The sequence below is a fragment of the Colobus angolensis genome, unplaced genomic scaffold, assembly GCF_000951035.1.
Source record: "Colobus angolensis palliatus isolate OR3802 unplaced genomic scaffold, Cang.pa_1.0 Scaffold185, whole genome shotgun sequence".
In the NCBI taxonomy this organism is placed as follows: Eukaryota; Metazoa; Chordata; class Mammalia; order Primates; family Cercopithecidae; genus Colobus; species Colobus angolensis.
Genome location: NW_012114988.1, coordinates 899080 through 910208, shown reverse-complemented (window position 1 = coordinate 910208; position 11129 = coordinate 899080). Strand labels below are relative to the sequence as shown.

At 55.4% G+C, this 11129-nt stretch overlaps 1 protein-coding gene across 1 annotated transcript in view; it reads left to right on the top strand.

Annotated features, from left to right (window-relative positions):
• The first annotated feature begins 9276 nt into the window (after window positions 1-9276).
• FBLIM1 (filamin binding LIM protein 1) overlaps window positions 9277-11129 on the top strand; it is a 44767-nt gene continuing 42914 nt past the window's right edge. The window contains exons 1-2 of the mRNA XM_011939901.1: window positions 9277-9402; window positions 10843-11031. The gene's annotated coding sequence lies outside the window, so the exon portion shown is untranslated. The remainder of the gene's footprint in view (window positions 9403-10842; window positions 11032-11129) is intronic.

Sequence of the window (11129 nt, the reverse complement as noted above, 5' to 3'; positions counted from 1 at the left end):
TGAACCCAGGAGGCAGAGGTTGCAGTGAGCCAAGATCGTGCCACTGCACTCCAGCCTGGACAACAGAGTGAGACTCTGTCTCCAAAAAAAAAAGACAGAGCCAGGGTGACCTCTGTTGGGGGTCAGGGGCAGAGGGAGCTGGAATCACCTCTCCTACCCTCTGTCACCAGGACAGGGCTATCCTCCAGGTCACTAGCACCCCCCACCCTGTCCACAGCCCTCTCTAGCAGCAACCCAGAGGCCCAAGTGGGAGGAAGTGCCCGGGTCACTAGAGGCCCGAGGCCCCCAGGGGGATGGGTGAATGGGTGGCGTCATTCTCAATGCCTTTCCTCAGGATTTTCCATCCCAGAGGCCTCCAGTGTCAACACCAAGCCAGCCCCTGCCCTCGGCACCCCAGTCCCAGAGTTCGGCCCCCTCCTGACCTGCCTCAGGGAGGATCTGGAGTCTGTCTCAAGCCCACCAGCCTGACCTTCGAGGCCTTGACCCCAGGGCGATGCCTGGAGGCAGAGTGGCAGGGCTGGCCCCCTGCCCGGAGCTCAACGCAGGCCCTGGGAGCCCCGAGAAGGGAAGGCAGGATTTGGCGACGGGAGCCTCTGGAGAGGGGACACCTGGGGGTCCCTGGTTGAACCCTCTTTTTCTCAGGGTGGGCAATGATGCAGCCCCTCAGACCTGCCTTCCTGGGCAGGGGTGGGGGGTGCATCCTCAGGAGGGCTCCCCCTTTACTGGTCTCCCTTCCCTTCTCCATGAACAATAAAGACGATGACTTTCTCCACCTGTGCTTAGAATCACGAGCACACAGAGGCCGGGCGTGGTGGCTCATGCCTGTAATCCCAATACTTTAGGAGGCTGAGGCGGGCGGATCACCTAAGATCAGGAGTTCGAGACCAGCCTGGCCAAGATGGCAAAACCCTGTCTCTACCAAAAATACAAAAATCAGCTGGGCATGGTGCCTCATGCCTGTAATCCTAACTACTGAGGAGGCTGAGGCAGGAGAACTGCTTGAACCCAGGAGGCGGAGGTTGCAGTGAGCCGAGATCATGCCGCCACTCTCCAGCCTGGGCAACACAGTAAGACTCTGTCTCAGAAACAAAACAACAACAACAAAGAATAATCAGAAACACAGAGAGAGGGAAAGAGGCTTTTCTGAGACCATACAACTCTTCTGACAGGTCCTGGGATGTGTGCCTCAGGCTGGCCTGGGCTGGGTCCCCTGGGGGACATGGCTCCTTGCAGACTGAGAAAAACCGTTCTGGGTAGAGAACTGGGTAGAGTGGTGAGGAGGTGAGGGGGACGGCGGGGATGGACACTTGGTCTGGCACCCAGCTGCAGTCGTGGGTGGATAGCAGCCATGTCTTCTCCCATCCCAGGATGGGAAACAGCTGAAGGACGCACGATGCTGACCAGGCCTCTGCTGGGTGCTCTGTGGTCCCCAGCCCCAACCCTGACTTCTTGAAGGCCATGAGCATCCTTCCCATCTCAGCCCGTTCAGGGCCCAGCTCAGGAAGGCCAAAGGGTTGGGTACCAGCTCCTCTGCCTACCTTCTGTGTGATCTTGGACAAGCCGCTGCCCCTCTCTGAGCCTGGCAGAAGAAAGACCACTGCCATGTGCCGGGTACTTTCCCTGTTTCATTTCTTTTTGACATTAACCCCAAGAGGCAGGCCCTGTTATCCCTTTTTACAGAGTCAGAAACTGAGGTTCACAGAGGTTAAGTGACTTGCTCAAGGGCGCACAGGCATTAAGTAGCAAAGCTAGGATTTGAATCCAGGTGGCCTGGCCCCCAGACTCAAGTGCTTTGAATGCTGCCTGCTACCCTCTCCTTGTTGAAAATCTGGGGCCGGGGAAACTAACAGAGATGAGAAATAGGGCTCCATTACCGGCAGGCTCTGGAATGTGGTTGCAGCCACCTTGGTGCAAGGGAGCCCAGCCCCAGCCCCCAGGGCCCTTTGATTCTATGGGGATCCAGGGCTGCACCTCAGGGCCCTTTCCTAGGGGACGCCCCACAGGGCAAAGGAGCCTCCCAGCCAGTGGTCTTTCTGGAGGAGGTCTGAGAGGTGTGGGGGTGGCCAGGAAGGCATTAGGGAGGAGGGGAGGCCTGGAGAGGGCACCTTGAGGATTCCAGGCTCTGATGGGTCCCTCCCGCTCGACAAAGGCACCACATTCACCCAAAGACTGCTGCTTGGGAGCAGGCAGGGGTGACCCAAGGATCCTTAACGCTCTACGCTCAGCGCACCTGGGATACAGAGCAGGCTGCACCCAAGGCTGGGCTGGGTGGTTTCAGCGCATTCCCCCAAGAATGGCCACCCCTTGGACAGCTCCAGCCCACCCTTTGAACCATGCTCCTAGCCCTACCACCAGGACAGGCCTCTCGCCCCAGGGTGTGGTCGCTGGGGTTGGGGAAATGCCTATGGAATCCCCTCCCCCAGTACAGGACCCAGTCCACCGGCCTGGGAATGCGCTCTGTTCCCTCCGGGCAGGAAATGTGCCCCAGTCTGGGAGGAAATGGCTCAGCTAGGTGGGCACAGGGCCAGCCCCTTGCCGGACCCAGACTGGGCTCTGGGTTCCAAGCAGGGGCCAGTGATTTTGCTGGAATGTGCTTCAGCCTCTCGATCCCTGGCACAGCCTGGGCCCCGTTAGGGACAGGACTAGGAGGGGACTGGACTCAGCAGTCCTTTCCTTTTTATGGGCACAGGGATTGTTTTCCAAACAAAAATCAGGACACGTGGGCTGGAATAGCATTCTTTTCTTATTGAAATATTTTCGTGAAAATACTGACAAGGACATAAAATGAGCTCACTCTAAATGAGGCATTTAGCAAATCTCCACACCAAATGGAGAAAAATAGGCCTGAAGTCCAGCAGGCCTAGGACAATCCAAATTGTGTGATCTGGGCAAAGCATGAGGCTGGGACCAGTACCTCATGGGGACCCTAAGAGCCTGACCCCTGGGCCCTGACCTCCAGGACCAAGATCCTAGGGTCAGGGCAACATCGTGCTGAAGAGGTTGGGGACCAGTGTCCCTAGGCCCTGCGTAAAGTGGGTAGCGACCCCTGGGCGGCTGGGATTGGGGTAAACTGGCCTCCCCGTCCTAAGCCCCCTACTTCTGGCTTTTCTGAGCTCTGGCATTTTCTTTCTGAGGCCTTGCATTTCTTCACCCATTCATTCATTCAGTAAGTCATCACTGAGTAGCTGCGTGGAGCCAGGCATTAGGCTGGCATTGGGGATGCTGGGAGGAGTAAGGGAGGTTCCCCTCCACAAAATGTGGAAAGAAAAGTAAAGCCGGAGGCTGGGCGCAGTGGCTCAAGCCTGTAATCCCAGCATTTTGGGAGGCTGAGGCGGGTGGATCGCCTGAGGCCAGGAGTTCGAGACCAGCCTGACTAACATGGAGAAACCCCGAATCTACTAAAAATACAAAATTAGCTGGGTGTGGTGGCGCATGCCTGTAATCCCAGCTACTTGGGAGGCTGAGGCAGGAGAATCGCTTGAACCCGGGAGGCGGAGGTTGTAGTGAACTGAGATTGTGCCACTGCACTTTAGCCGGACATCAGAGTGAGAGTCTGTCTCAAAACAAACAAACAAACAAACAAACAAAATTAAAGCCGGGTCAGGGGACAGAGTGACAACGGGGGGTGGGTGGGGTGGGCAGGAGTGAGAGAAGGTGTATTTGTTATCTACAGCTGCGTCACAAATTACCCCCAAACTTGAAGAGTTTAAAACCACAGACATTGATCATCTTGCTCTTTCTGTGGGTCAGGGATCTGGGTGCTGCTGAGCCAGGTCCTACGTCTCAGGGCTGCTGTCAAGGTGTCACCGAGGCTGTGGAGTCATCTTAAGGCCCAGGGCCTCCCTTCTTCCCTGCCACTTGGGCCTCCTGCAGGGCAGCCCTACAGCATGGCAGCTGACTTTCCTCAGAGCCGGCCAGGGAGAGGGGTGGAGGACAAGCAAGCCCACGCTGCTGCGCTCTTTTTGTGACTCAATGCTGAAAGTGACATCCTATTGTTTTGGTCACAATCTATCGCTGAGGAGAGGTCCCCAGGTCCCACCCACCCGAGGGGAGGGCATGGATCCCAGGAGGTGGGGATCCTGGGGGCATCTCAGAAGCTGCCGTCCACGGAGGGCTCCTGTGAGGAGGAGGCATTGGAGCAGAGACCTGAACAGAGTCAGGGGGCAACCAAGCAAACAGCGGAGGGAAGAACTTCCCAGCTCAGCAAGGCCTTGTGGCAGGAACAGGCCAGGGGATTTAGGAAGGTGGTAGAGCAGGGCACAGTGGCACACGCCTGTAATCCCAGCACTTTGGGAAGCTGAGGTGGGTGGATCACGAGGTCAGGAATTCAAGACCAGCCTGGCCAAGATGGTGAAACCCCGTCTCTACTAAAGATACCAAAATTAGCCAGGCGTGGTGGCAGGTGCCTGTAATCCCAGCTGCTTGGGAGGCTGAGGCAGAGAATTGCTTGAACCCAGGAGGCTGAGGCAGAGAACTGCTTGAACCCAGGAGGCTGAGGCAGAGAATTGCTTGAACTCAGGAGCAGAGGTTGCAGTGAGCCCAGATCCCACCACTGCACTCCACCCTGGGTGACAGAGCTAGAGAGGGTGGAGCGGCAGGGCCTGGAGCGCTGGGCGAGGCTTTGGATTGCATTGCCCTGAGGGGAGCCAGTGGAGAGTTTTGCACGAGGACATGACGGAAGCTGATGTACATGTTGAGAGGAGTCCTCTCGTGGCTGTTTTCAGAATAGTTTGGAAGCATTTGGAGTAACCCAGGTGAGAAGACAGGCATTCCCAGGCCAAGGGGGTGGTATTGAAGCCCAGGCAGGTTTCAAGGCTCCAGAGTGGACTGAAGGACTAAGGAGGGGTCAGTGCCGCTGCAGCAGAGCGGGTGAGGGGTGCAGTGGTGGGAGATGCTGTCTCAGGGGTGGGTTGGGGTGGGATCACACAGGGCCAGGGGGAGGGGCTTGATGTTGTCCCGGAGAGCAACGAGGAGCCACAGAGGGCTACACACAGAAGGGTGTTAGATGCTGCTTTAGTGAGGTGTTCTGGCTACTGTGAGAAGAGGGGATTGTAAAGAATAAGAGTGAGGCATATGGGCCAGGTGTAGTGGCTCACGCCTGTAATCCCAACACTTTGGGAGGCCAAGACAGGAGGATTTCGTGAGCCCAGGAGTTCAAGGCCAGTCTGGGCAACATAGTGAGACCTCATCTCTACAAATAATAAAAAAAAATTACACTTTGGGAGGTTGAGGCAGGTGGATCACGAGGTCAGGAGTTTGAGACCATCCTGGCTAACATGGTGAAACCTCATCTCTACTAAAAATACAAAAAACTAGCTGGGCGTGGTGGCAGGCTCCTGTAGTCCCAAGCTACTCTGGAGGCTGAGGCAGGAGAATGGCGTGAACCCAGGAGGCGGAGCTTGCAGTGAGCTGAGATCGCGCCACTGCACTCCAACCTGGGTGACAGAGTGAGACTCCATCTCAAAAAATAAATAAATAAATAAAATAGCTGGGCATGGTGGCATGTGCCTGTACTCTCAGCTGCTCAGGAGGCTGGGGTGGGAGGATCACTTGGGTCCAGGAGGTGGAGGCTGCAGTGAACCATAATCACACCATTGCACTCTAGCCTGGGCAATAGAGCAAGATCCCATCTCAAAATAAAATAAAATAAAAACAGCAAGGCAGATCCAATTTTAAGGACTCCCTTTAGGAAAAATAATACAGAATTCGTATGAAAGTGATCATTTTTTTTTGGGTAGCGGGGAGAACAGAGCCTCACTATGTGGCCCAGGCTGGAGTGCAATGGCACGATCTCAGCTCACTGCAACCTCGGCCTCCTGAGTTCAAGCGATTATCCTGCCTCAGCCTACTGAGTACCTGGGATTACAGGCGCACACCACCACGACTGGCTAATTTTTGTATTTTTAGTAGAGACGGGGTTTCACCATGTTGGCCAGGATGGTCTTGAACTCCTGAAGTCAGGTGATCCGCCCGCCTCAGCCTCCCAAAATGCTAGGATTACAGGCTTGAGCCACTGTGCCTGGCCAAAAGTGACTATTTAGAACAAGGAGAAAAAGCACAAGAAATGACTGGAGACTTGGAGATTTGGGTCCTTCTTCTGATGTCTCCCTGGACAGTTTGCTAGGCGTGCTTCATGGACATGCTTCCTGAGTGAAACCAGCTTCCCTCCTTGTCTAGAACACTCTGTAACTCCGAGCAACTCCCAGCCTTCACAGGGGCCATGGAAGTAAGGCCATGAGCATAAGTTTTATTAACTTCACAATAAGCCCACCACTGGTTAAGAGAGAAGACGGGGAGACCCACAGGGGCAACGGCAGGTCCCAGGCCACGTTGTGCTTTAGTAAGGAGAAGGCTCAGGGCTTGAGGGTGTGGAGATAGATCAGCAAGGGCGGATGGTGGGATAGATGCTGCTGGGAGTGGAGGATCCCAGTGGGATGGGGGCTCAAGGAGGGGGCTGGGATCAGTGAGGGTTTGGGGCTGGCTCAGAGACCCTCCCAAATAAGGGGCAGAGGGGCCCTGACTGGCAAGGCCTAGGGTGAGGAGGGGCCCCCTCAGTCCGCTGAGCCTCAGGCCCCTCCTTGGCCTCTCCCACACTTCTCACGCTCCTCACCCTGGAGCCTGTGCTGATTTGCTGAGTGGACGGCCTGGCCGTGGGAACCAGCACGCCTGGTCAGAGCCAGTTCAGGCCCCTAAACCTGAGGGGGATTAACACCCAGACAATATTGTCACAGCCAGGTCTTGGCAAGCTGGGATCTGCCTGGGTGAGGCAGTTGGACACAGGATTGGAGCCTGAGAGTGGACACCATGTGGTTCTAGCTGTGGCCTGGTCAATTCCCACTTGCCTTTTTTTCCTTTTTCCTTTTTTGGCGGCATCTCGCGTTGTCTAGGCTGGAGTGTAGTGGTAGGATCTCGGCTCACTGCAACCTTCACCTCCAGGGTTCAAGCAATTCTCCTGCCTCAGCCTCCTGAGTAGCTGGGATTACAGGCGCCTGCCACCACACCGAGCTAATTTATTTTTGAGACAGAGTTTGGCTCTTGTCACCCAGGCTGGAGTACAGTGGTGCGATCTCAGCTCACTGCAACCTCTGCCTCCCAGATTCAAGCAATTCTCCTGCCTTAGCCTCCTGAGTACCTGGGATTACAGGCACCTGCCACCATGCCTGGCTAATTTTTGTATTTCTAGTAGAGACGGGATTTTGACATGTTGGCCAGGCTGTTTTCAAACTCCTGACCTCAAACGATCTGCCTGCCTTCGCCTCCCAAAGTGCTATGATTATAGGCGCGAGCCACTGCATCCAGCCTCATGACTATTTATTTAGAACAAGGAGAAAAAGCGCAACAAATAACTGGAGAAATACAATTTTAACTGGTTTAAGAAAAAGTAAGGGCCAGGCATGGTGGCTCATGCCTGTAATTCCAGCACTTTGGGAGGCCGAGGTGGGTGGATCACGAGGTCAGGAGATCGAGACCATCCTGGCTAACACGCTGAAACCTCGTCTCTACTAAAAATACAAAAAATTAGCCGGGCGTAGTGGCGGGCGCCTGCAGTCCCAGCTACTTGGGAGGCTGAGGCAGGAGAATGGTGTGAACCCAGGAGGCAGAGCTTGCAGTGAGCTGAGATCGTGCCACTGCACTCCAGCCTGGGCGACAAAGTGAGACTCCGTCTCAAAAAAAAAAAAGATAAGAAAAAGTAAGGGAGCCCATAGTTGTACTCCAGTCTGGGTGACAGAGCAAGACTCTGTCTCAAAAGAATAAAAAATAAAAAGTAAGGGGAAAAAATGCATTGACTCTGGAGGTCTGGTAGTAGGATTGCAGGCATGGCTGGATCCAGCAGCTTAAGTGATGAAATCAGTTATCTTTCTTTCTCTATCTCTTTGCTCTGCTGTCCTCTGTGGTGGTCCAAGTGGGGTGCAAAAGTGGTGTCAAGCTTGTATTCTGCCAGTCAACAAGCCCAGAGAGCTTATTTTAGAACTAACAGCCACCATGATTGGCTAGACATGGGTCATGTATACATACATCTGCAGAGCCAGGGGATGTAGGAGTCCCATCTTAACCCCAGGCACTGAGAGTGGAAGAGAGGTTCCCCAAACAGAAACTGAGTGGTTATCAGAATCAGGAAAAGCAGTGCTGGGCTATCAGGAGCCATGGATGTTCCTTGGATTCTCTTGCAGGACAAAGTCACGTCCTTCCCTTCCGTTCAGCACTGTCCCTCTTACTAAAACTTCTATCCTTTATGTGGTGGGGAGAGCAAAGGAATTCATCTTTGAACACCTACTGAGTACCAGGTATTTTTACCCACATTTACCCCACCAGATTCTCGCTATGAAGCCACAAGGGACAAACCTGGGTTTGCAACCCCTCTTTTGCAAGAAGAAACTGAGACCCAGAAAGACGTGATTTGCCCAAGGTTGGCAAATGGCAGAGCTGGAATCGCTTCCAGATACTGATGTTACTCACAGCTGTATCTGTGTCCCCATCTGACCCAGCCACCATGGGGGAGCTCCCTTTTCTCTATGCTGCTCCTCTCCCTGCCCTGCCTAGCACACGGCCCCACACACAGCAGCACCCAGGAAATAAGCATTGGACTGACCTGACTCCAAGCAGGTAGGGTGGAGGATGGGGGATGGAGGAAGAAGCTGGGAGGCCCAAGGGGCTTCTGAGGCTGTCTGCCAAGCTGATGTCTGACCTTGAAAGCCCAAGTTTTCCCCTCTGCCCCCTTTCCCTGGGAATATTCGTCCCTATTCTCACACTGGCTCCTCCCCATCTCAACTTAACCCTCACCTCCTCAGAGAGGTTTTCCCATCCCCACTTCACCCCCACCCATCCCCTTGTCTCAGACCCTTGTCCATTCCTTCATAGCACATTTTACTATTGGTTATTATTAATGTTAATTTACTTTATGGTTTGCTTTACCCAACCTCCCTGTAAGGTCTGTGGGGACAAGGACTGATCATGTCTGATTTGATCCTGTCATCTCCTTGACTCATGCATTGTACACAGTAGGTGCCCCGCCAGTGTCTGCTCAGTCAAAGCTCTCCACTGTGGAGGTACCACCCCCGCCCCGGCAAGCCCTCAAACCTCTCTTCCACCCCTTCCCTGCCACTCAGGGTCTCAGCTGCCACCATCCTAATAGAAGATTGAGCCCCTTGCCTGCTGGGGTCATATGAGGGAGAAGAAAGCCCTTGTGAGCCTGGCAGGGAGGGTGGAGGGCAGCAGAGCCTCTGAGCTGGCAGACAAAGGGCGTGTGTTCTCGTCCAGTGCACTTCCTGGGTTTCCGTTGCAGGAAGTTTGGCACCTGCCGATCGGTGACATCGACACCTGGGCTGCTGCGAGCCAGGTCGAACCCCTCCATCCGGGAGCAGCGGTGGCGGTGGAACAGGCGGCCTGGGGTGCTGGAGGCAGGTAAGCAGAGGCAGTTGGACCCCTCATTCCCCTTGGACTGTCCCAGAGCAGATATGGAAAGCCTGGGTCCTAGACTAAGTCAGCGTGACCTTGAACAAGGCCCCAGATCAACCCTTCGTTGCCTCACTATCCCACCTGGGGGTGCAACAGGTGGTTCAGGGGATGTCATGGAGGTGAGGGCAGGCAGCTCTACTTTTATCTCTTCAATAAACTTTTGGGTCACTAAGCACTTGTAAAGGGGTTCTACAGCCAAAAGCGCCTGAAAACCCCCAGATCGCACCTTCCTCCTTTGCGTCCTTCCTGTCTCTGGCGTTCAGTGTTTCCCTCCCAGTGGAGGGTATGGGGAAGTCTCCTCCAAAGAGTGCTGCAAAGCTGAGGTTTTGCGGGGCGGCCGGGGCAGGATATCACCAGCGGGGACTCAGCCTTGAGTTCCAGCCTCGCCCTGCTGCACAGAACTCTCATCACCTCCAAGCCCCAGCTTCCGAATCTGTAAAGGGTGGCAGTGGTACCTGTTCCTGAGACTAGCAGAGCTGTGTGCCCAGGGACACAGTGGCTCTGGTTTGAATCTGGCTCTGTCATTTGCCCCTAGTGTGGCCTTGAGCCTCTCTGGGCCTCAGTGTCCTTGACTGTGAACAGAAATCACCAGCCCTGGCACCCAGGGCTCTTGTGGGATTAGGATGGGGATGAGGATGGGTCCCCGCACCTAGAAAGCCCCTGTCCATGGCAGCCTCTGGGACTGCTGCAGTTACTGCTGCTGTTACTGCAGCCTGGCTGTGAGGATCAGATGGGAAAAGGGGCGACAAGAGGGATGGGAGGGGCAATGATCAGTGGGTGAGGGCGGAGGCAGCCTCCTCCAACCCTCATAAACCAGCCTGCCTCAGAAACAGCCCCAGAGCCAGTCCCAGAGCCACCCTGGAGGGGTGACTGTAGTTGAGGGGTTGCAGGAGAGGGCCAGATCCTGCCTGGCCGCCCCGCAGATGGCGCTGGGTCCAGCGCTCCTCCAGCCTCAGCCACTGTGGCTTTAATCAAAAGAACAATCTGTTTGCCTCTGAATCAGACCCAGATTCCTTTCTCCACAATGTTCCTGAGGCCTCCAGGGACCCAGGCAGTCCATCCCGGCCCCATCCCAGGCCCCAGAGTCCGGGCTCTGCCTCCCCTCCCGCTCCTGTCCTAACTGCTTCAGCTGGGAGGGGGAGGGAGGGGTTCAGACACCGGACCAGCCCTGCTTTCCAGAGCTCCTGGAGCGGCCTGTCCCCGGGGACACTGGGACCTACCTGCAGAGGGCTTACGGCCCAGGGGAGCAGAACAAGGTGACCTGCTCCACTGGGGGTCTCTGAGACCCCCACCCCCAGGGACACTCCCAGAAAAAGCCCCCAACCCAGCCTATATTAACCACTATTAATCAGAGTCCTGGCTGTGACTGTCACCTTTTATCCTCAGGACAACCTGGAGAGGTAGGCAGTGGCTACCTCCACTTTACAGATGACGATGCTGAGGTTCAGGAGGTGGCCTGACTGCTCCAGGTCTTACACTCAGTGAGCGGCCGCAGAACCCTGGTGGGTTTGATGCAGGACCCCAGCGGATCCCAGAGCCAAACCAGGGTGTAAGTGCTCACCTCCGCGGGACAGGGTAGGTGGGGTCGCCAACGCAGGAGAGCGAGGGAAGGGGAAGGACAGGGACCACTTGGGGTCCATAAAGGATGCGACGGGGTGGGCAGTGGGGAGAGA